Source organism: Chiloscyllium plagiosum, unplaced genomic scaffold (genome assembly GCF_037043375.1).
Source record: "Chiloscyllium plagiosum isolate Xiang-an unplaced genomic scaffold, Cpla_swu_hap1 HiC_scaffold_27, whole genome shotgun sequence".
In the NCBI taxonomy this organism is placed as follows: Eukaryota; Metazoa; Chordata; class Chondrichthyes; order Orectolobiformes; family Hemiscylliidae; genus Chiloscyllium; species Chiloscyllium plagiosum.
In genome coordinates, this window is record NW_028270165.1 from 32,539,847 (window position 1) to 32,566,356 (window position 26,510).

At 40.1% G+C, this 26,510-nt stretch overlaps 1 long non-coding RNA gene across 3 annotated transcripts in view; it reads left to right on the plus strand.

The window, feature by feature from the left end:
- The window catches only part of LOC148143537 (uncharacterized), a 551,904-nt gene that overhangs the window by 210,164 nt on the left and 315,230 nt on the right, over nt 1-26,510 (plus strand). For all 3 annotated transcript variants that reach the window (XR_015751747.1, XR_015751746.1, XR_015751748.1), the window contains exon 2: nt 3,669-3,755. This is a non-coding gene — a long non-coding RNA (uncharacterized LOC148143537). The remainder of the gene's footprint in view (nt 1-3,668; nt 3,756-26,510) is intronic.

Consider the following 26,510-nt stretch of genomic DNA (forward strand, 5'->3'; position numbering starts at 1 on the left):
TCAAACTATTTTTAACGTAATCATACGTCATTGTTTGTTTTCACATAACTGGATTGGCTGTGAGCAGGATAAACTACCCAGCATGCTTGTAAATCCAGTTTCCTGTAATTTTAACAGGATAGTGCATCAGAAATGTAGCACTAAAGCACATTTTTTGTGAAGTGGTCGACATTTTGAAGAAACTAAATTTCGCTTACTGTTAATGTACACAAGGGTGTTACTGCTGTCACGTGGGAGTAGCTTCAATCAGTTTCCAGTTTAATGAGTGATAAATTAAAAATTTCAACAAAAGTTACTGGACACTGCATACTGAAATCACATTTTATTAATTATGGTCGTTTTCTTTATAAAAAGCGCTGTATTAATAGTGTTTCTGGGGGATTAAACATGAAAATAAGTGAAAGGTTATTTATTTTAAAATGATAGCATGCTGAAAATTGGCCGTGCACTGCATACCGTAAGGCATAAGAATGAAATGTGAGTATTAACAAAATAATAATGCCAAATGATGTTTTCACTCTAAATCCTTATAACCATTTCAAGAATGTGCCTCTGGAAATTTTCAAATGACATTATTGCACGAATATGTTGATGTTATTTCCGATAACATTATTTCAACACTTATTTTCTGAATTCGTTCTTGGGTCTAGAACATCACTGGTGCAGCCATCACTTTCTCTCTATTCCATCCTTCGCCTTTGTTTCGCAGGGTGTTCACTTACCCACCACAAAGGTTCACACTGGCGTTATTTTAGACAAAACATGACAGCAGACGAAGAATTTCCAGACTCACAACATGAATTCGTGTTTTTAATCGACAGATGCTGCTACGTCTTCTGAGTTTCTCTGCCTTCCAGCTTCCGTGCATCTGCAATTCTTCGGTGTATATTTAAATGGCGAGGTCATGTAAAACATTGGTCAATGTTGAGCCCCAAGCTGATGACGGAATAATCCATGCATTCTGATCATAAGTTTGAAGCATAGCACATATTCTGAGGATTTTTTTCCAATGTCAGTGACATAGAGTCATTGAGATAGACAAAAAAGAAACAGATCTTGTGGAAGAACTCGTCTATGCCAACCAGATATCCTAAATTATTCTTGTTCCATTTGCGATTGTTTTGCCAATCTTCCATGAAACCCTTCCTATTTAAATGCCCATCGAGATGACTTTTCAGTTGCAATTGTACCACTGTCCACCACTTCCTCTGATAACTCATTCCATATGCACACCAACCTCTGCACGATAAAGTTATCCCTTAGGTCCCTTTTATGTTTTCGCCTCTGACCCTAAACCTATGCCCTCTAGTTGTGGACTCACCATTCCCAGGGAAAAGATCTTGTCTATTATCCCTATCCACACCCCTCATGATTTTATAAACTTCTATAACGTAACCTCTTTTCTTCCATGCTTCAAATAAAACAGCCCCAGCCTATTCAACTTCTCCATTTAGATCAGATGCACTAAATCTGGCAGTATCCTTGTAAATCTTTTCTAAACACGTTCACGTTTCACCACATCCTTCATAGAGGAGGGACACTAGATTTGCATACATTATTCCAAACACAGTCTGACCAATGTCCTGTGCAGCCACAATATGACGTTCCAATTCTTATTCTCAATTATCTGATCAATATAGGAAAGCATACCAAACAACCTGTTCACTATCTTATCTAACTGTGACTCCACGTTACAGCAAAAATGAATCTGTACTCCAAGGTCTCTTGGTTGGGCAACACTCCCAAACACCTTCCCATTATGTATATATGTCCTGATCCGACTTCCCAATCGAAACTGCAGCATCTCACATTTATCTGAATTAAACTCTGTCACTGCTCGACCCATCGGCCCATCTTATTAAGATTCGTTTCTACTCCAAGACAACCTTCTTCACTGTCCACTACACCTCCAATTTTGGAGTAATTTCCAAGCTTGCCAATTGTACCTCCTATGTTCACATCCAAATCATTTATATATATAACGAAGAACAGTTGACTTGGAACTAAAGTCTGGATTTTGCTATTTTCTTAAATTCCGCAACACTGTAACATTGCCTTTCCATGGCTTTTCATTTTATGAAAATTTGAAATTTTATTCTTCAACTGCAAACGCTTGAGTTGTGCGGCCTGGAACGAAATGGAAAGAATGAGCAAGAGATAACTAACACATGTGCGTTCCCATGCAAGTCCCTGATCATAGTAACATTGAATTCTATTCAGTATATCTTCATTGACACTGAATCAGAATCGTCAAGCTCCCTTACTGACATAATTGGATGTGCAGGTCCATGACATAGGTTTTAGAAGTTAAGTTGATGCGCTCATTCGCATCTCTTAAAAGCAATTACATGTGTGTACTAGTTCAACATAACAGTTTCACACATATCCCTAAAATGAATTGAAAAGTAAAATCAATTGATAGGTCTTCCACACTCCCTGATGAGTGGTTTTCTGCGCATTGTTGTTTGATTGACTTTAACCCCTAAATTAATTTATCTGTGTATGTTGTAACGGTCATGGCAATTCAGACCGAATTTTTAAAAACTTAACAATTGAAGAAAGCTAAAAGTTGGAAAGAATATATTTGAAAAGCGTTTGTTGGATGAAAAGGCAGGACTTCAGAGTAACAAAGAAATAAAACATCAATCATTTTTATTGCAGTCGAGGACATTATGTTAGCAAAGTTTAACGTTGCATTGTTAGTGACATAATTCTAATTACAAGACAGTAGCATCTTCCAATGTGAGGATGCACACGAAATCTACCGTTGCATGCATGTTAATTGCACTGACTGGGAAAGTGGACAAGTGGTTGTATTGATTGTGTGTGTTTATTTAAGTAAATCAGTACAAATATAGCTTTGCAAATTTCATAAAAGTTTTTAAAAGAAGGTAGGGTTCAAGTTTTAACATACGGAACGAGCATGTGTTACATAAATGGCTGATTTGGTACGGTGGCTTAGTACTGTCCTGGAATCTGTCCCTTTTTAAGAAAAATCGATTCTAATACACCTGCATAAATCAATTAAAGTTCACATAAAATCTCAAAAGTGGCATCGTTTTGACAAAAGAAGTAAAACTCATATTATATATGCAAGCAAATATATTATGCAGGCTGCAATGTAAGTTGTTTGCTGCCCGATTTTTGTTTTGGGCGGATAGTCAATGGATCATTTTGAAACATGTGTCCAAAAACCTCACAATATTATTATTATTATGTCAGTGATAGCTTCTAGGAATAAATCCGACTCATAATGAATAATCATGGACTGAGACATGAGGCCAGGTTTGGCAGTTTCACTTCAGGGCAAGGATGGCAGTCATCAGACCCTACCTAGATTTTGCAATTACACCAAGTCCTTAGACAAGTAAAATCACAGTGGATGCGACTTCCATTACATTTGTAAGGGAAGATGCACAAAGTTTGGTTTCTTGCCCATGTATATCTTTATATGTACATGCTTACGTGAAGATTCCCTGTTCTGATCCACTAATGTCATTGTCATCAACATAAAGCTTTGACTACAGTTTCAACTACAGAATATCATGTGGAGGTTTTTTTGTGATATAACTATCGACCAAAGAATTGTGTACTTTCATTGTAAATTTTGTTTTAGATTGTTCTGCCTTGAAAGTTTTGAATTACGTCAGTTTTTTTTTTGCTCGTAGAGGAAAGCCTGAATACACTTGCGAAGGAATTCAAGAATATTGGGGAAATTGACGTTCTGGGATTCGTATTTTGTGTTCATGAAAGAGGTAGGAAAACATTTCTCGTTCATTTTCGTGTAAATACCTTGATCATTAACAACGGGCCGAAACAGAAACCCTCCCACTCTTGTGAGATCCGAGCTAATCATATTAGCAGTCATTGATCTTTTCTCAGTTTATGTCGATTTATGCTTTGAAATTTCGCCAGTTCATGGTTTCTTGCATTTGTGTAGAATTCAACTGAAAACTAAAACATAAGGAACCAAGATTTAAGTTGCAAGCTAAGCAAGCAGTTTCCATCGCATCATTCAGATTGTATCGTGATAAAGGTGCAGTCACTGATATTCGTGCCACTGGTCTCTGGTCTTCACTGATGCAGAATTCCACACATTTTCTGAATGTTTATCGTCAGTAAAGTTCTCAACTAGTGACGTTTAGTTCACCTGTAGAGATAAATGTAGAATGAGTAGCCCATCAGAATTAGAGAACAACTGAATAGCCAAAAGCATCGATACAATTCAAAATCTTTGAATATTGTCAAGAAATGAGACATGCTTTCAGGTGAACTGTTCTCGACTTGGAATAAATCTTTTATGAACTAACTTTAATCGCTTTTCACAGAATTTTAAAGGAACACTTTTACGACATGAATAACATTCCGCTTCACATGGTATTCTGAAGTCCTTAAGATTTAAGGAACTCTTCAACGGACTGCCTCTTTCTCAAAAGCAATCTCTGAGCAATGGTATTGAGCAGAATAATTTAAACCCAAATGTGAACTACATTTGTTTTCAGTGTATCCTGCATTTGAGTGAGAAAGAAAACATTTGTTTCCAACACAAGAAATTTTATTTTATGAGTAATTTAAGTTATTTAAAGTCTCCGAACTTTTTGATTGGCTGTTCCCTAAATTTTTGCTGATGACCTTAAGTATATCTTGCTTTTAAGGAAGACGAGATAATTAATTCAATCATTTCAAGCTGTCTTCCTCCTCGACAAACGTTGATGAGCTACAACTTTGAAGAAGAAATTAAGACTGTTAGGATGGAAGACAACCAGACTTCCTTTGTGATGTTCAGGATTGTGGGCGTATTGGAAAATGTAAGAAGTGTAGATTACTTACAGTGTGGAAACAAGCCTCTCGGCCCAACAAGTCCACACCGACCCACCCTTCTAACACTATGGGCAATTAAGCACGGCCAATTAAGCACGGCCAAACCTGCACATTTTTGGACTGTGGGAGGAAACCCACGCACCCGGAGAAAACCCGCACAGACACGGGGAGAATGTGCAAACTCCACACAGTCAGTCGTCTGATGCAGGATATTGAACCCGGGCCTCTGGTGCTGTAAGGCAGCAATACTAACCACTGTGTCACCATGCCGCCCAAAGTGCTGTTCATCTCTGATTACTCTGAGTGACGTAGTGAATTTTAACTTTACTTTTCAAAGGCCCAACATACCATTCTATAACACACATTTCGAGAAAGTTCTGAACAGAAACCAAACAGACAAATGGCAAGAACTAAGGCATAGGAAGCGACAACAGCAAGCCGAGCACTGTCGAATCTACATTACCACATCCCTTGTATCTTGGAATTAGTGATAGAATTGGAGACACTGTCTCTCAGTTAAATCAAACGTGCGTATGACATTTTCTTGTACGTCGACATAATGCCCCAAACACCTCCTTCACCATCTGGAAGTTATTCATTTTCCACGTCTAGGGCATACCAACAGATTTGATGACACAATGAAAAATCAGTCGGGAGAGAGTTGACCTAATAGTCCACAACATTGACCCTGAACTTGTTGACATCTCATGGCATCTGATCAAAAATATACTACCTCCTCAACCAATGAATCACTACTCTCTCCTGGTGAAAGAAGCACGGGAGGATGGTAAGATGATGAATAAAGCGCCATGATCAGTGATCAACAGTGAATTGCAAAACCTTCAGCAATCTCATAATTCTGCTCTGCCAATCTACACTAAACATCTGGAAAGGAGTTCAAATCCCGTTCAAAGACGTATGCATGAAAGAATGCTAGTAACATATTTACGATTCTGGTAGTCTTTTCTTTTCTTATTTTATAGCATTTAATTAATTATCTGCATCGCGTACTGACGATGTGGATATTATGAGGCAATTTTCAAACTTCTCACTGCACTCATTTGACCGTATGTGACAATAAAGCTAAGTCAATTAAATTCAATACAGGGATAACTACCTTGCTGGATTCCAATTTTTGGTGATTGTTAGTGTAGAGTTTACACGTTCTCTTTGCGGCTCAGTGGGATCACCCAGAATCCAAAGAAATGTGGTTTAGATAATTGACCATGGTGAAATATGACCCCGTGGTGTCAGCAGATGTGCAGGTCAGGAGACTTTGCCGTGGTAATGCATCTTAATGGGATTACGGGACTGCAGTGGAGAATGGACCTGCGTGTGGGTTGTGCAGACTCGATTGGCCCAATTTCCTCTATCTGCATTGTCGGCCTCTTCTAGAATATTCTTGATATGCCCAGGTCAGTCAACTCAACATCACTCATGGAGTTAGTCATCGACCAGGACAAAGGGGGTCGCTTGAATGGCTCCAAATCCATTTACTGCTTTCTTTCATGATACTCAGTAACTGAAGTGTGCACTTTCTGCGAAAAGTGTCATATCAATTTTCCAAGGGGCTTTACACACTAACTTTCAATGTTACAACTAATTCCATAGAGAATGACAGCGACTGCATCTGTATGTGCACATTACCAACTCAGGTCCCCATCCAAGACACTCATCATCAACATCTGGAACTAAACCACTATTTTTCTGACGTCGCACGGTGAAAATTCTGGAACTCACTCCTTAAAAATATAGTTCGTGCTTTCATTAAATGGACTGCAAAAGTTCAAGAAATATGTTCACCACCATATTCTTAAAAGTAATTAGAAATGGGAAATAAATACTGGTCCAGTTAGTGACTATCAAATCGCATGAATGAACAAAAATAAAATGGGTGACTGTTGACAGTGGATCCTGAAAAGACTTGTCCTCAACTCGATTACTCTCAGTAGCCTGGATCAGTCAACTCCAAAGATCCTCAAGGTGTTTTACACTTTCGTAGAGAGAGCAGGTCGCTCGATTGGCACCAAATTGGACAAATATTTACTGCTTCCTTTCGTGATAATCAATAACTGCGATGAGCATTGTCGACACAACACACTATAGATATTCACAAAGGCCCCTTAAACAGTAATTTCCAATCCTACGACCACTTCCGTATAGTTGGTATAATATTATTCTATGAAGTGCCTAGTGCTTGACTTGCCCGGATCAGTCAGGTCCAACATCATGCAAGGAGTCTGACACCATTCACGACAAAACCTCTGATAAAGTTCTGCCACTAGTATTGATGACCAAAGTTCGAGAACTTTGCCATGAGCCGAATCAACTGTTCCAGTACAGCTGAAACGGTGGAATTTGCTCGAAAATATTGAGAACTGCTGAGTTATGTCATTTTCAGAAAAGGTAGAACACATCGAATCCTCTAATTCCTGACAAATCGGCTTAATCTAGATGATTGAAAGTGAAGAAAAAAAACACGAATCAAAAGTACTGAAAAACAGCACGTACCTTGCAAGCAGTTGCTCATTGACGCTCAGTTTCAATTCAGCTAGAATCAGTGGGTTGTTGATCAAATTACAACAACAATCAAAAATTAAGAATAGAATCTGAATACCAGTGATGAGGTGGTATTGCCTGCCCTTCATGTCAAAGAGGCATTTGAAGGAGAGTAGCATCAATTAGCCCTCGCAATATTGGAGCCAAAGGGAGCCATGTACAAATCTGAAGATCATGAACACAAAAATAAAAAAGCAAAATTTGATAACTGTCCCCTTACTCTGGAGGGACCACAACAGTGGAAGAGTCACGCAACACAGAAAATGCCCTTCAGCCCATCAGGTCAGCAGATAATTTCTACATTAGTCCCACTTCCCAGTAATTGAACCTTTCTTTTTTGATGGCAAACTCTGCCTCGTGGAGGTCTGCGAGTGTCAGTATTTGGTTAATAATAATTAATGCTATATTTTAAAGTTCTGGACGAAAAGAACCACAGCGTTGTTGTTTTATTTGCAGATTATAAAAAGGCAGGGGAGGGACAGTTTGTTTTGTGAAATTGGGGATGATTCAGATCGATTTGATCAGGGAGGAGAATGAGCAAAGAATTGGCAGATGGAATAAATGTGGAAAAGTAAGTTTATGAATTTTAGCAGGATGAATAGAGGCACAGACTGTTTCAAAATGGTTTGGAAATCAGAAACCACAAGGAGTACTGGTTCAGGATTGTGTTAAGTTTCGATGCAGATTTCGTTGTCAGTTTAAAAGGCAATTGCAAAATTAGCGGTCATTTTAATAGAGATAGACTACAAGTGCAGGGATGTAGTTCTTAGGTTAGAGTCGGCTGTGGTCAGACATGCATTTGAAATTTTGTGAGCTGATTTCGGTGCTGTACCTGAAAAATTGATGCACTGCTCTTGAAGGTGTTCCACAGGAGGTTCACAAGAATGATCATGGAAGCGCAGGGCTTGTCAGGTGAGAAGCGTTTGAGGATTCTCAGTCCAGACTCAATGAAGTTTAGAAGGATGAGGAGTGAGGAATCTGAATGAAACTTACAGAATACTGAGACGTTTTGCAGAGCGGACGTGTACAAGATGTTTTCACTGGGAGGAGAGGCGAGGATCCCAGGTCGTAAATTCAAAATGAGTAGAGATGAGGAGGTGTTTCATAAGCGAGAGAGTGTTGAATCTGTGGAAATCATTGCCACAGAAAGCTGTGGACATCAAGTCCTTGACTGTAGTTAAGACAGTGCAGGTCCGTTGTTAATCTGTAAGGGGATCAAAGAATACAAAAAGAAGGCAGGACAATGAAAGGGTAAGAAATGAACCAATCAGGATTGAATAATAGAGCTATTGCTTGGCTAAATGACGTCATCCTGCTCTTTCTGTTAAGGTCGGATGATCGTATGATATTTCAAATGTTCATGAAAATACTCTTTGACGATTTTCAAATTTTTCAGCTCTCCTAAACTTCCAAGATATGTGTTCCAGATAATTACCACACTCTGGTCAAATTTTCTTTCCTGCTTTGTCATCCAACTTGATGTCCTTAAATTTAATTATATGCTTCATTGTTAGTGAATCTTTAGACGAAGTGAAACGCTGCTCCGATCTACTTTACATATGGCCATCAGAATCTCTTACATCTCCATTTGCTTGCCCTCACCCCCCACCCCAGTATCCTCTGTGTAAAGAATGCAGTTTGTCCTATCTGTCTTCATAGGTAAAATATTTCAATCCCAGCAACATACTGTGGAGTCTCCCTTCCAAATGTCATAAAGCTAGTACATTTTTTTTCTAAAAGTGGTTCCTTTTCTCGAAGATATTGTGTCCTTTTTTTTGCAGAGGGGTTGTTAACAGCTCCCGGCTCAGATTAGATTAGTTTGGTACAGAGGTTAAAGGGTATTGAGAGGCCTTTTGTTTGTACGTAAACAGATGAGACTTCAGGCCAAAGTGTTCATGTTGTAGAAATAACCTGTATAACCCAAGGGGACGTGCTCTAGCTCTATCTGCTCTAGCTGAGCAGTTCAGTCCAAAGCTAGTTAGTGATTTCAGCTGTGGACTCTGTGAAGAAATGCTGCTAAGCTTTTTCTCCTTTTGCACTTCTAACCTCCACCTGTAAGCTTTGTTTCATTTTACTTTGTTTAAGGAGTTTGTTTATTGAACTGTTGTGTACATTCTCAACATCATAATTAATGTAGTTTGGAGTGACTGGGTTCAGTAAACATTCTTTGTTCTGTTCTTTGTAACTCATTCCTTAATTTTGGGAATAAATTTCTCTCTGTTTTAAAACCTTGTAGTCAACGTAGCTAACTTACTCTGTGTAAGTTTCACTGTATACATATCGAAACAAATTGCATAGTCATGGTCTGTGCTGCCTGCTTACGAATGTTCTGAGTGGTCTTGCCGAGTCCATAACACAAACACAAACAAAATATGCTTGAAAATCTCAGCAAGTATGGTCGTTAAGCAGAGTCACAGAATTCGAAACACCAAATCTGATTTCTGACCACAGATGCTGCCACACCTGGTGAAATTTTCTAGCTATTTCTACTTTTGTTTCGGATATCCAGCTTTCGCAGTTCTTTCATTTTTTTTGTCCATTGATATTTTCTCCTTTCAATTGATAGTTTTGCAGTAACGATTAGAATTCCTAATAATGCCAGAGTGGGAGTAAATTTGAATGCATTAGCAATTCTGGTAGTGTCTGACGAATATGAAACATGGAATGCATAAGCAAATGTATCAGGAAATAATATTTAGAATTAGTTTTCAAGACTAAAACAATGTATCTATGATATATTTTTCACAGCAGTTCCTACAAGAATGCTCGTTGTTTGTGAAGCTCTGTAGCCATCACGAGACAGGGGAACACTTAAATAAATGTAAGTTCTGTTGCAGGTTTAATGACCCTCATTATTTCGTGCACACGATTTGATATATTTTATGTGAGACCACAATTAAACAAAACAAACAACTGCAGTCTACCAAATACGTGGACACAGGTTAAAATGTTTAACTTTTCTAAACATAAACACTGACTGCAGTTCAGCCAATCAATAGTTGCAGTGCTCACAGCAACATACTGTTGGGTTTGCCGCGATGCCACAAATGGCTCAATGTTTCTGTATCATAAGGAAACTAAAAGAAGGAGCTAGCTCGTTTCTTGGGTCTCTTTTTGCCTTTAACTTCCCGCTCCGGCAAAATCAATAACTAAAGTTCCTTATATCAGTTACCGTCCAGAACAATCTTTTCAATTTATAAAAACTCAGAATTTGCCACAAAACAACATCTAACTGGGAGAATGCACCTCAGTTACCACGATCTGCACATGGGCAACGTAACCTCTTTTAGATCAAGTTTTTTTTTAATTGATATTTGAACTCGCAATTTGCAAAAGAGCCGAAAATGGTTTGTCCTGTTTTGGTTACAGTTCCAAATTATTCCTGAGAAGATAACAGACAGGCATCTTCTTGAATAACTCCATACTATCAGGAGAAACTCCCACATTTCTGTCAGCAAGTTCCATTGCAGCTTCTTAAAATGCGTGAGAAAACATGATATTATACCAACTTTGGAAGGAAACTTATGATTTATTTCATCCCAAGCACACCCTATCTCTTTCTGCCAAAGTACATACGTGCATTGAAAATTGGAATACTGCTTTTTTTAAAAAAATGGTTAATTCATGGGATATGTATATCACAGTTGAGCTAGCACTTACTGCCCATTCCTTGTTGTACATGAGAAGGTGGTCAGATTACTTCTTATATTTCTGCTCCTGCTGAGGCACCAGAATTCAAAGATGTCAGTCTTCAGTTTCGATTCATTCTTGGTCATTCTATCAAATGTTTGGAGACTCCGGATAATTCAATGAGAACTTACAAATTTCCTCCGAATGTACTCAATGTTTGTTTTGCAAAACCTGTTGTCCATCGCGCCAAGTTGTCCTGGCAAAGCTGCAATCATGCCATCTAAACAGCAATGACGGACATTGCCTCGCTATTTCCACTCTGAACAATGTTTACACAATCATTACATCTCGAGCACTCGCAAAGTGATGGTATGGCTCTTCAACAGTGTTAAAAAGAACTAATTGCTTTGCAGTAAGTATGACACCTGCCAAGGCTGCTTAGATCTTGACATCAGTGCCGTTTTAGTTCAAATGTGGACAAATGTGCTCAATTCCAGAGTTGAAGCAGAAGAGTCAGTCCTTCTGCTCGAATCTCAGAAGGTGATGAAACAGACTGCAGACCGGAGGTGGAAGACCTGGAAAAATGGTGCACTCAGAACAACCTCGCTCTCAATGATAGCAAAACCAAGGAACTCATTATTGACTTTTGGCGGATGTTACTCATGCCCAGCTACACATTAACAACAGAGAGGTTGAACGAGTGGAGAGTGTTAAGCTCCTGGGAGTGGTCATCAAGAACAAGCGTTCTTGTGGATGCAATGGTTACAAAGGCCCAACAACGTATCTTCTTCCACAGGAACTGAAAAACTTTGACATGACGGCGAATACCCTTGCCACCTTCTATAGGTACACCATGGAGAGCATTATGTCTGGATGTATCACTACCTGGTATGGCAACTGTACCGTTCAAGATTGGAGATGGTTATAGAGAGTGATGAACTCGGCCAGGCCAATCTGAAAGGCCAACCTCCCATCTATAAAATCCATCTACCAGGCCTGCTGTCAAGGAAAAGCCGGAAGCATTCTTAAAGATCTATCCCACCCTGTCAATGTTTTTTTCTACAACCTCTACTATCGGTGAGAAGGTACAGAAGCCTGAACACGCACACCAGTCGGTTTTGTAACAGTTTCTACCCTACTGTTGTTAGGATACTGAATGAACTCACTAAACTCCTAACACTGACCTGTAAAGGTTTACCTATTATTTACTATCTATGCCACTTGACTCTGTGATCTTCCTGTATTGATCGCAAGGGAAAGCGTTTCACTGTGCCTCACGTGACAATAAATTCAATTCATATCAAGGCCACATTTGATCGCGTGTAGAATGAAGAAGCCCTCACAAAACTAAAATCGATGGGAATCAAAACTCTTCACTGGCTTAAGTCATACTGATTACAAAGTAGGATGGCTGTAGCTATTGGAAATCAGATATTTAAACTCCAATACATCTCTGCTGGAATTAATCAAAGTAATGTCATATGTTCAACCATCTTCTGCTGCTTCATTAATCATCTTCAGATCAGAAATGTGATGCTCGCTGAAGAAGGCACGACATTCAGTACAATTCACAACTCCACAGAAACTGAAGAAATGCAGCACGACCTGGATAATGCCCAGTTAGGCTCGAAAATGGCAAATAGTAGCACGTCACATGCTCAGCCAATAACCATCTGCAACACGAAAGGACCTTGCTATCACCACTTGATAGCATGAGAATCACTACATTCCCCCGTCACGAACAATCCTGGGAGATATACACAACCAGAAAAAGAAATAGATGAGCCACATAGTTTCATATTTTAGGTACAATTGTAATGAAGTTGCAAGCTGAGATCCTGAGAGCATGTTATTTTTAATTGCGGTATCGCTGAGATTGCCCCTTTTTTTCAACTGTGGTCCTATTTTCTGTTTTTGTTTTTGCCATGTATCCCCGGACAGGGTACATCTGGGAAGGGTTCTCTGTTGCTGTAAGCTGGCAGCATTTTAGTTGTACTGGAGGCGCTTGTAACGGAAAGATAAGGAGCATTTAAATTTGTAACTACTGTGTGGACATTGGCGGAAACAATAGCCTTTGCTGTATCCAGTACTTTCAAATACTTCATGATGCCACAAAATTGTTTTATATTCTGTCCCTCGTACTAAGTTCATTTTAAGTCAATTGAAATCTGGTTGCCAGTTATCAGTTACAGATAGTCCCACGAACTCTAGTTGCACCAGATTCCACTATTTCAGACTTCATCTCAGTGACTCAGCCAGATATTGCTCTCAGAGCAATGGAACGTTGAGATTAAGTAAATTAAGAGATGCGTTAGAAACCTGCTTGATAGACATCTCAGTTCTGCTATGTTTTCCTATAAAACACACTTTGAAAAAAAAAGAACTCAGCGAGGTGCTTCGGAGTTCAATCAAAATCAAGATCATTCACTTATTGTGTAAGTGTACACGCATCAGCTTTAGGAGATTTATGGCAATCAAAATTAATCTTGACAAATTCCTATAAGTATTAGCAATAAATGGCACGGTACAACATTGAATTTAAATTAAAATATTAATCAACACAATAATCTGCATTATACAGATACATGTTACAATTTATCAAAACCTCACAGATGGATGATCGAAGTTCATAGTGCAGAAATTGATTAGTATTCTGCATTCTCGAAGCTTGACAATGTTTTGCGAGGTTTCAATGATAACATACATATTCTCAATAGTTGCCCGTCTTCAGAGATGCAAACATTATCGACAGATTGTCTATGTTTTGAGCATGAGCTCTTCATCTGACTAAGAGATCATATTCGAAAAACCGACCCTCCTGCTCCTCTGATGCTTCTGGACTGGCTGGGCTTCTCCAGCACCACTCTGCTCGACCCTGATCTCCAGCATCTGAGAAGACTGACCAGTGAAGATGTAGTACGTTCAGATATCACCGACACAACCTGCTGCAGAATTGATTCTAAATCCTCAGAAACCCAATACGCCTTTTCTGACACCTGCTCTTCAAAGACATTTTAATACAATCAAACCTTCTTTTCTTATACGCACTGGTACGTGACAGAGAGAAATCCTAAGATTACTGCCTTTGAGAATCTGTCTTTCAATTTCATTCTTAAGTCGTTGAAGTCTGTACTGAGGACCCCATTATTTTTTCTGCCAATGTTGTTGGCACCAATGCAGACAGTGTCATCTTTTAGTGCCATCCTGCCGAGAAGGAATTCCGCAGCCACATCATAATATCATTCCCTTCCAGGAGGCAACGCACCATCCTATAGTTAGTGAATCAGATTTCTGGCCTCTGACCACTTCTTGATGCGACTGTACTTATATGACTAGAGCAGTTCAGGTTCTGGTCAATGGTGACAATCAGGTTGTCGACACTGGGTGATCCTGTAAAGTTAATACAAATTAATATCTCCGGGCAATGTTATTGGTGATAATCAATGTCTGGTATTAGAGTGGCAGGGATTTTCGCTGACAATTGTCAGTCGAAAACGTGCTATGGATCCAGATTGTGGTACATTTAGACATGGACTGCTTCAGTATTTGAAGAGTCATGAATGGTGCTCAACGTTGTGCAATCATCAGTGAGTATCCCTGCTCCTGACATTATGGTATAGGGAGGTCATTGATGAAACGGATAACGATAGCTCAGCCAAGATCATTCCCCGAAGATCTTCAGCAGAGATGTTCTGGCGCTGAGATTACTGATCTCCAACAACTCCAAACATCTTCCATTGGACAGGAATGCCGCGAGACAACATGGATTTTTCACGTGATTCTCAGTGACGCCAGTTTTGGTCGAGATCATTGACTCCCCATTTGATCAATTTGCTACATTAGTATAAAGAACAACCACTCGCACATTATCTGGAATTCAGCTGAAATGATGACGGCATACATTATAATTAGTTAGTCGTTATTTTTAAGTAAGGAGTGTGAATGACTAACTTGTCAATTCTTCTTTCCATAAGTAGGTTATTATGTAAATTGGGGTCAAAACCTGTCTCACTTTAAAAGTATCAACAGCTGCGAATTAATTCACATATTTGGTAATCTTCCTTATGAGCTGTGGAAAGAGGTCTTCTAAAACTATAGAAAGCAATAATCAAATAATGGCTGGAAAATTGTGAACAGCTTTTGGTCCCGTTATCTATCGAAGGGTGTTTTGACATTGGATAGAGTCCAGAGAAGCTTCATTGGGCTGATTTCAGATATGAACGTTTGTTTTCAAATAAACTTAATAAAACGATTGGGCTTGGCCCTATGGTAGTTGAGAAGAATGAGAGGCGATCTTATCAAACCAATTGTAATCCGCTGGAGATTTGGAGAGGTTGTTTCCTTGGGGGAGTGTCTAGGACCATGGGACAAAATCAGTGGAAGGATTTACCTATTTAATGTAGATGTGGACAGGTATCTGTTCCACTAGAAGATTGCGAATCTGTCGAATTCATTACCATCGGGCCATCGATGCTGGGTTATTTAACATACTCAAGAAATTGACGGATAGATTTTTACTCAGTAAAGGTTACAATAGGTAAAAGGAGAAGTCAGATCATTGAAGTCCATGTTTATCAGATCAGCCAGGAACTCACTGAATAGCGGAACAGATTCAATAGGCTGAATTGCCTACTTCTGCCCCAGGTTTCACATTGTGAAGGCTGTTGAAGGAGGTAAACGGTGAAGAGAAGCTGTGAAAATATGCAACTTATTGACATCATTTCGGAAGAATGTGTGTAGTTAACGAGAGCGAACTCATGAAAATATACAAACATTGCTCTGTAACATAAAGAAAAGTATTTTTGTTCCTTTTGTGAATATTTTGCAAATGAATTTCGAAGAACATGAACCTCGAGGTTTCAGAAACAAATCTGAGAAGGGACAGGAGACTTTTAAATGCTCTAACTAAAACATTCAATACCTTTGATGTGGTTAAAAGGGGAACTGAGAAAAATACATCATGAAGACGTGGTCATTCTTCAAATATCACTGAATCAATCTGACATCTGTTTTGTGTCAGTGCACAGCCTTTATTATTAAGACTTGTGCCACTGATATGGTCACCTTTATTGAAATTGTCACAGTTATGAAGGATTGTAAATATGGATAAGGGTCGAAAATACATTACTACGTGGTACAATATTCCTAACAAATGCGAGGTGATGCATTTAGACAAGACTAATTCTAGAACGAATTATGCAATGAACGGAAGAGCCTTGGGAAAAGTTAAGAGGCAGAGTGATCTGGGAGTGCAGGTCCATTGTTCCCTGAAGGTTGCTGCACAGGTGGATCGAGTGGTAAAGAAAGCATATAGTATACTTGCCTTCATTGGACGGGGTATTGAGTATAAGAGCTGGCAAGTCATGTTAACATTGTACAAGTCACTGGTTTGACCGTATTTAGAATACTGTGTACAGTTCTAGTCGCCACATTACCAAAAGGATATGGACGCTTTGGAGAGGGTGCAGAGAATGATTACAAAGGTTGCCTGGTATGGAAGGTTCTAGCTATGAATAAATGTTGAGTAAGTTAGGTTTATTTTCATTACAAAAAAGGAGATTGAGGGGGGAGCTGATTAAGGTTTATAAAATCATGAAGGGTATAGACAATGTGGATAGAGACAAGTTTTTTTTCTCCCCAGGGTTGAAGGATTCAATAACAAGAGGTCACGTTTTCAAGGTGAGAGGTGGAAAGTATAAGGGAGATACATGCGACAAGTCCTTCCGACAGAGGGTGGTGGGCGTTGGAACGCATTGCCAGCAGAGGTGCTAGAGGCAGACATGGATGTTTCATTTAAGTTGTGTGTGGATAAATGCATGAGTAGGTGGGGAGCAGAGGGATACAGATGCTTAGGAATTGACCGACAGGTTTAGACTGTACATTTGGATCGGCTCAGGCTTGAAGGGCTGAAGGGCCTGCTCCTGGGCTGTAAATTTTCTTTGTTATTTGTTCTTTGATTTATGGAGGCACAGACATGTACAGCATAGGAACTGACCCTTCAGCCCAACTTGTCCATGCTGACTGGATATCCTAGATGGATCTAGTGCTATTTGCGAACATTATGCCCATATCCCTATAAGCTTCCTATTCATATACCCATACAGATGCTCTTTAAATATTGGAATTGTGCCAGTCTCCATCACTTCCTTTGGCAGTTCATTCCATATATGCACCACTCTCTAAGTGAAAATGTTTCCACATTTGTTCCTTTCAAATCCTTTCCTTCTGACCTTAAAGTTATGTCCTCTACTTTTGGACTTCCCTAACTCGGAAAATACCTTGTCTATTTACCCTGTCCATACCCGTCATGACTTTTTAAACCTTATATAAGTTCAGCCGTCAGCCTCTAATGTTCCAAGGAAAATAGCCCCAGCTTATTCAGACTCTCCCGACTGCTCCAATTCTCCAATTGTATCAAAAACCTTGAACATCTTTGGTGAATACTTTCAGGTTTCGCGACATCCTTCCTACAGCAGTGAGACCAGAATTGTGGATAGTCCTCCAGAACTGGATTAGCCAATGTTCTGTACCGCCACAACATGACTTCTCAACGCCGTACACAATGGAATGACCAATAAAGGCAACCATATCAAACACCTTCTTCACTATCCTATCTATCTGAAGCTCCATTTTCTATAATCTTACTTTTGTACTTGCAGAGAATATTTAATTGATTGCTTCAACATTATAGGTTGTTTACGAGGATAAAGCATTTTCACTGTCAATGCTATCACTAGCTAAGCATGAATTTATGATAATTGCTTTAAACAAGAGACAACAAGAAACCGATTAGCTCTGGATTTAGATAGCAAGTTGTTTGGACCTGATCGATATTTGCCTAAAATTATTGACAACAGATGCACCAATGACATTGAAAAAGCAGCAGAATGAGCAGTTTGTAAATAAAATAATTGCGCTGAAAGCGATGTAAAGTGCGAAAAGTTCGATATCTCTTCCAAGATAGCCAGTACGCATGTACAATTGGCAGATTAGTCAATTGCTGTGTTGTATGGTTCTATGATTCTTTTCAACCACAAATGTGTCAATGGGGTGATTAATATGGATTATTATTCTTCCTCTCATGTCACTGATATGGGTGCAGCAACGCTTGCTTTCCAAGGGAGAATGTTGTCTCAATCAAGATGTAGATGGATGTAGAGAGGATGCAAAAGTCGATCACTTCTTGGGAAGTAAGTCAGGCAAGTGATGACATGTTTGCGGAGGAGCACTTTTGAACCCGTAACTATAATTCTGTTCGTCTTAAAATGCAATTGGAAAAGAATAAAACTGATAGACAAGGTTAATTCTAAATCAGGGCAAGGCCAATTTTGATGTGATTACGCAGAAACTTTTCAAAGATGCAAAAGGACGTCTGGCAAATTAGAAGCATTCAAAAGTGACTTAACGAGGGTTCAGTGTTCTTGTGAGAATGAAGCGGACAGCTGACAGGAGCAGGGAACATTGACTGAAGAGAGACGTTTACGCTCTGGTCAAGAAAAAGGAAGAAGCATTTTTCAAAATATGGACAACTGAGATCAGTGAATCCTTTGAGAGAAATGGGGTGTAGGGGCATACTTAAGAGGAGATTCAGTACGGCAGAAAGGGGACTGGAGATAGTTTTGGCAGTTTAGATTAAGGATAATCCAAGGAGATTGCATATGTATATTAAGGGCGAAAGAGTAACTAAGGAGAGAATAGAGAATCTAAAAGAAGGGACCACATATACGTGTGAAAAACAGGAGATGAGTGAGATCGCAAACGAATATTTTGTGTCAGAATGCAAAAAAACATGGAAGAGGTAACTCAGCGAAATCAAAAGTGATCTCTTGAGAAGAGTCCACATCACTAACGAGGCAATACTGAAGGCCTTACAGTGCAAAAGTGGATGAATCCCTGGGACATGCTAAGGTATATTGTGGTTCCCGATGAATGAAATTGCAGCCTCGAGCAGGCATATCTGTGACGTCGACAACCACGGGTGAACACCTAAAAGAATAAACGGTTCAAGTGTTGCACCATTATTCGAGGGAGACTGTAAGGAAAAGTCAGGGAGCTATACAACAGTAAGCCTGACTTCAGTGAGGGATATCTTGTCAGAGGGGATTCTGAGAGAAAAGATCCACCTGCATTTGGAAAGGCAACGATTGATGAGGGACACTCAGTATGACTTTGCACGTATGAAATCGTGTCTCACTAATTTGAGTGAGATCTTTGGAGGGGTGACCAAGACGGTAGATGAAGACACAATGACAGATATTGTGCGCATTGACATTGGCAAGGCCTTTAACAAGGTTCCGCATAGTAGACTGGATAATACCAGGAGAAACAATGGGATGCAGGGAGAGCTAGCGAATTGGAGAGCATTGGCTTTATGCTAGGAGATAGCGGGTGGTGATAGAGGTTGTGGTTCAGACTGGAGACTGTGACCAGTGGTGTGTCTCGAGTATTGGTGTTTGCTTCACTGGTATTTGTCATTTAAGTAAACGTTTTAGTTGAGAAAATCAGAGACATTGTTCATAAGTTTGCGAACAACTCCGAAATTGGCAATATAATGCATAGTCAAGAAGTTTCCCTCCGAGGAGAACTGGGCCCAAGTGACGACGAATGGCAGATGGAATTTAAATTACTTGAATGCGAACTGTTGCATTTTCTTGAGACAAAACAGAGCAGGAATTAATGGAAGTACCAAGGGAATGTTGACAAACAGAGACACATATTGGCGTAGATGCATAGTTCTTTGAAAGTGGTGTAACATGTAGACTGGTTGGTGAAGAAGGCCGGTTGTCACACCTGCCTTCAACTGTCAGAGCAATGCTTACAGGAGTTTGTGATGTCATGCTATGGATGTATACATAACTGTTGAGACCCTATTTGAAGTACTGCATACAATTCCGGTCGGCTGAGAGGAAAGATATCGTTAAAATATTAGGAGTGCAAAAAAAGATTTCTTAGTATGTACCTGAGGCAGGAAGGTTTGAGTTACGCAGAGAGGCTTGATAAGCTCGAACTATTATTCCCATGATCGTATGAGGCTGAAGGGTGACCTCATAAAAGCTTTATAAATTCATGGTCAAAAGTCATATGACGCCCAGTTTTAGTTGAGGAGGTCTATTTGGAATCAGAAGCATTCACTGCACGTGATGAAAGGGCAGCGCATTGAAGAACTTGTGATTTCAAATAACCCCGTTGACTGTAACTTGGTGTCGTATGACATCTGAACTTGTCCACCCAAGTACAACACTGGTACCACCATATCATAAAATCATGAGCGGCATTTAAAGGGTGAACAGCCAAGGTCTTTTTTCCCAACTGTATGGCAGTCCAAAACTAGAGGGCAGAAGTTTAGGGTGAGAGGAAAATGATTTAAAAGTGACCTGAGGGGCAGCTTCTCCACACAGAGGGTGATGCATCGACAGAATGAGCTGCCAGAGAAAGTCGTGGATGCAGATACAGTTCCAACATGTAAACAGAATTTGGCAGATGCTTCGATAGCAAAGGTTTGTAGAGATATGGGCTGAATACGGGAAAATTGAACTAGTTCAGTTTATGAAAACGTGTTGGCATGTAACAGTTGAGCTGAAGGGTCAGTTTCCATGTTGCATGACTCTATGAATGCATGATTCTGAATGATTGGTATCCTCAGTGTTTTTAACAGGACAAAATAAATCTAGTATTTATAAAACAATGGAGTTAAATTTAGGGTTATGATATCACAATGCACTTTATTGCGAATGGTATATTCCAACCATTTTGCGAGTTCCAGTCCTTGTAAAATGTCAAATGCCGTTGGAAATTCAGATGCCGGCCATTGTCAAGTCAACAACAAATATTGCTTTTTAACTATACTCTGCACAAGTGTTCTTACGTTGCACGTGACCACACTTCCAGTTGATGTTACTGCAATTTGAGTGTTTGCTGCACTCCCCCTCCACGATCCTAAATAAGAGGCTCACATTTGCAATCCTCCAACACTGCTATAAGCTCCTTCAAAACCTTAGAATGAGAACACTGTGGTCAGAATTTCCATAAACCTCACCTCACGTCCCTTGTTCTGGAATAGCATGCATACTGTCTTGGTTGTGCAACTTTTCTATGTCAAATGTCTTTCCTTTCAGTCTTCTTTTTTGTTCGTTCAGACCACCAGATTCTCGATTGCATCCTCCCTGACAGTAAATGCAAAGTTACCAAGGGAATTGAACCCACACTATTGTCCTCTGCATCAGAAACGAAACGCTCAGCCAACCGATGTAACCAAACCCCTGACTTACTGTGATATGATGTGTCCTTTGTTCTCATTAAGGCATGTTACAACTATACGATTTACAAATAACCTTTACTATTGAGAAGGATGGGGACAGCAGATGCATGGGAACGCCTCTATATTCAAGTTATTTCCAAGCCTCTCATCGGTTTGACTTGGAGTTCTATCGCAGCTCCTGCAGTATTGCTCATTCTGAAGGGTACAGTCTTTGACTGACCTTCTCAAGAGCACTGTGGATATATTTGCAATATCAGAGACTGCAGCGGATCATCGACACCATCTCAGCTCCTGATGGAGAATACAATGCTTGCTTGCTTCGTGTCTCTTGCTGAATCTTGAATGAATGATATGAATACTTGCTCGTTTTAATCCTTCCAGCTGACAGACGAAAATGAGACAATGACTGGGCCTGTCTGTAAACTGCACCGTCTACTGATACAGCCAAACCAGCGCATTTATATCAAATTGAGCAAGAACCCTGGGTGCTAAGTGAAAAAGAAACTTTTCTACACCATCCTTTTTTTAAAAATGAACCACTAGTCAACACAACCTTCTCCTTCGTATCTTCTTAGGGATTTTGCAACAATTCCGTGTTGCATATTTAATTTTGTGAACTTCAATTATGTGTAGAAGCTTCGTCAGTGATTCTTGCACTTTGGCCTTCTACACATAATCAACAGTAATACCTTCATCACCATGCCTGTAAACCTTACCAGCAAACTGACTTAATTTGCTTAATCTCAAGTAAGGCAATAAGACATAGGAGCTGCGGTAGGCTGCTTGGTCCTTTTAACCTGTTCTGCCATGTTATAAGATGACAGCTCATTTGATTCCAGACAAACTCCAGTTGCAGACTGCTCTCAGAAACCATGATTTCATCTTAAATGCAAAAAAAAAAATGCTATGGCCCAGGCTTCACTGCTCTTTGGGGAAAACAATGCGTTAACACATTCAGTGGTTGAGCACCAGTTTGCAAATCTTAAAATTAATTGTCTTTATTGTCTTTTGGGTAGTTGGAAAAACCTGCCCCTCATCCCTTGCACTCATGAACCTATCTACAAGTTGCACAGTCCATGGAAAATGGATTTTTTGTCTTCATGAAAAGCTTTCACTGGAAGCAAATTCCTGACTTTTTTTTCAATCATTCATAGGCTAGGGACATCGGCAGCAAGGCATGCATTAATTTACAACCAAATTGCAGTTGCAGTGACTGGTCTTTTTTTCAGAGGGAAGAAGTTGGAGAGTGCAGTATTTACTGTTTAGCTCAAATTTTATTGCTGATTTTGACAGTGCTCATGTGGTTAAGATACTGGGGGGAGCACTTCAATACATGGAATGTGGGCATAGCTGTCTGGATCCGATGCTTAGCGCCCATCCTGTTGCTCCTTAACATGGTGGAGCTTTGACAATGTTGACTCTTTAAAAAGGTTATTTTTTCCTTGTTTGTTTTTTGAAAGATTTCGAAAAGACTGAGGTGCAAAAATGTCTCGGAAAAGTCTACTTTAACAGTGGCAAGGGAGTTAGCAGTTCTCCCAGTTCAAGGTTTCTTCAACTTTGGTTTTACAGTAACAGATAATTGTTCACTCCGACTGGTAAGAATCTGTGTTTGAATTTCCCATTTGCCAACGGGTGTGTCCATGGGATGTTGCTTGATTGGAGCAATTCCTTATTTAAGTTGTATTGGCTCAGATTTCCAAAGGTTGAGTTATTCTAAATTCTGTTTTCTTTTGTTTGTGTTTCAACTATAGTATTAAAGTAAATTTTGATTTGTTTTAAGCCAAGTGGTGTGAACATCAGCATCACACCTGGAATAATCACTTCACATCTGCCTTTAAAGTAAAAAGCTAAGGTCTGGGATAACTTGTTAAAATATTTTCAGGACGTCTTTTCCGGTCGACAATGGAGAGGGGGTGTGATGAGCTACCATCTTGAACCATGCAGTCAATGTGTTGACGGAAGACATTAAATTAGGGAGAGAACTCCAGGATATTGGTTCTGTAATACTGAAGAAATAGAAATACATTTCCAAGACGAATGGTGAGTGGTTCGGAGGAGAACTTCCAATTGGTAATGTTCCCAGTTACAGATGCTCAGTTGAAGTCTCATTCATGCAGTATCAGCTTGTAGCATTAAAACGACCAAGTTTATCATCGATCAAAGATTACCAGACTGGAAATGTTAACTGACAGAATCTGATGAGACAGAAGGAGAGATAACTTTTCAAATCCAGTCTGACCCTTCTGCAGAACTATAAGATGTGCCAAACCTGTTGACTTTCTCCAGTATTCTCTGTGTTTGTTCCTTTGCGACTGCAAAATGGGAAATTCTGGAATAGGGTTTCCAATCCGAGATTCGTATCAAACTGTGATCTGTTCCGAACTGAATGTGAACTTCCAAGATTTCGGATTCTGCACAAAACTGACCGGGGTGCCAACCTTGTGAGTTAATATTAATAAATGAAATTTGAAAAATGCTTAAATGTGATTGTGTGAGAGACATTTACTATCATTTTGTATCATGTTAACTCGAACAACTATGAAAATCTTAAACTTGAGCTCCTTCACTCGCAACAGAAGCTGCCACGTATTCTCAACATTGTCGTTCGTTTCAGGGGAAAATAGTTCGACAAACAGGCATTGTCCACAAAACATAAAGTGGGCGTTTGTATTTGATCAAATAATGCAGTGAAGGATTTAATTTGTAAGGGTGTGGCCTTGATAGTCCCAATGAAGATCTTTTACCCAAAATTTCGACTCTCTGCTCTTTGACGTCTGCCTGACCTGCTATGCTTTTCCAGCGCCACACTTTTCGATCTGACTCCACAGCATCTAAATTCTTCACTTTAGCTACTTCACCTTTGATCGAGAGACTATCATTCATCCTCGACATTTTTAATGGAACAATTAAGGGAGACTATTTCATCTTGAACCAGCATCTGGTGAATGTACTACGACAATTTCATTCAGCAACATCCGACGTTCAAGGATTGCTGATCAGCAAAAGAAGGACCAGAGATTATTTATTGCAAGGCACAATAGTCGAGAACTTGAAAGCAAAATTAGAAATAATTGTGCTCACGTATGTTTGCTGCTTTTCATTTCCTGTGCGTAGACGCTTGAGAGGTTTTTCAGAAACTCTGACCGAATTCCAAATTTATGAAACGCCTTTTTCTGCGCCCTCATCTCATTTCACTGTTTCTCTCCCTCCCCATTTCTCTCTCTCTTTCTCACTCTCTTCCCTGCTGACTGACTCTCATTTCTCTCTATGTTTCTCTCTCCGTGTGACTCAACCCCATCTTTTCTCCCCTTCTCCTTTTTAGATCTCTCTCCTTTTCTCATTTCTCTCTCTTTCTCTTCTGCACCGTCTCCCCACTTCTTGTTACTGCCTTTCTCCCTCTCGCTCATGTTTACCACCTTCTCTCTCTGTCTCATCTCTCTCATTCTCCCGTCTCTTACATTCTCTATCCCTCTCTCACACTTCCTGCCTACTTCTCTCCCTCTCTCTTTCTTCTGCACATCGAACATTCAAGTGCAGATCAAACCAATCACCTTCCCTGATGGATATCATTGAATAACTGGCCCCCCAATAGCAGCAAAGATGTGGAGAAACAGATTGGGAAACAGATTTTGGAAAAGTGCAGAAGCTACAGGGTAATAGCCATGGGAGATTTCAACTTCCCAAATATTGATTCGAAGCTCTTTATATCACGTAGATTGGACGGGGCGGTGTTTGTGCAGTGTGTCCAGGAGGCTTTTCTAACTCAGTATGTAGATTGTCCGACCAGAGGGGCTTGTTAGTGGGTGAGTATTTTGGTGACGGTGACCACAATTCTGTGACTTTCACCTTGGTTATGGAGAGAGATGGGTACGTGCAACAGGGTAGGTTTTACAATTGGGGAAGGGTAAATACGATGCTGCAAGACAGGATCTGAGGAGCATAGGTTGGGAGCATAGGCTGTCAGGGAAAGATGTCGTTGAAATGTGGAACTTTTTCAAGGAACAGATACGACGTGTCCTTGATATGTATGTACCTGTCAGGCAGGAAAGAGATGGTCGTGTGAGGGAACCTTGGTTGACGAGGGAGGTTGAATGTCTAGTAAAGAGGAAGAAGGAGGCTTACATAGGGTTGAGGAAACAAGGTTCAGACAGAGCGTTGGAGGGATACAGGATAGCCAGGAGGGAGCTGAAGAAAGGGATTAGGAGTACTTAAGAGAGGGCATGAAAAATCTTTGGCGGGTAGGATCAAGGATAACCCCAAGGCATTTTATAAGTATGTGCGAAACATGAGAATGACGAGAACGAGGGTAGGTCCGATCAAGGACAGTAGTGGGAGACTGTGTATTGAGTCGGAAGAGATATGAGAGGTCTTGAATGAGTACTTTTCTTCAGTATTTACAATTGAGAGGGACCGTATTTTTGAAGAGGAGAGTATGAAATGGACTGGTAAGCTAAAGGAGATACTTGTTAGGAAGGAAGATATGTTGGGCATTTTGAAAAACTTGAGGATAGACAAGGCCCCCGGTCCTGACGGGATATATCCTAGGATTATGTGGGAAGCAAGAGAGGAAATTGCAGAGCCGTTGGCAATGATCTTTTCGTCTTCACTGTCAACGGGGGTGGTACCAGGGGACTGGAGAGTGGCGAATGCTGTGCCCCTGTTCAAAAAAGGGAATAGGGATAACCCCGGGAATTACAGGCCAGTTAGTCTTATTTTGGTGGTAGGCAGATTAATGGAAAGGGTACCGAGGGATAGGATTTATGAGTATCTGGAAAGACACTGCTTGATTAGAACAGCCAGCACGAATTTGTGAGGGGTACGTCTTGCCTTACAAGTCTTATTGAATTCTTTGAGGAGGTGACCAAGCATGTGGATGAGGGTAGAGCAGTGGTTGTAGTGTACATGGATTTTAGTAAGGCATTTGATAAGGTTCCCTATGGTAGGTTTATGCGGAAAGTCAGGAGGCATGGGACAGTGTGAAATTTGGCCAGTTGGATAGAGAGCTGGCAAACCGGTCGAAGTCAGAAAGTGGTGGTAGATGGTAAATATTCAGCCTGGAGCCCAGTTACAAGTGGAGTTCCGCAGGGATCAGTTCTGGGTCCTCTGCTGTTTGTAATTTTTATTAATGACTTGGAAGAGGGAGTCGAAGGGTGGGTCAGTAAATTTGCAGACGATACGAAGATTGGTGGAGTTGTGGATAGTGAGGAGGGCTGTTGTCGGCTGCAAATGGACTTAGATATGA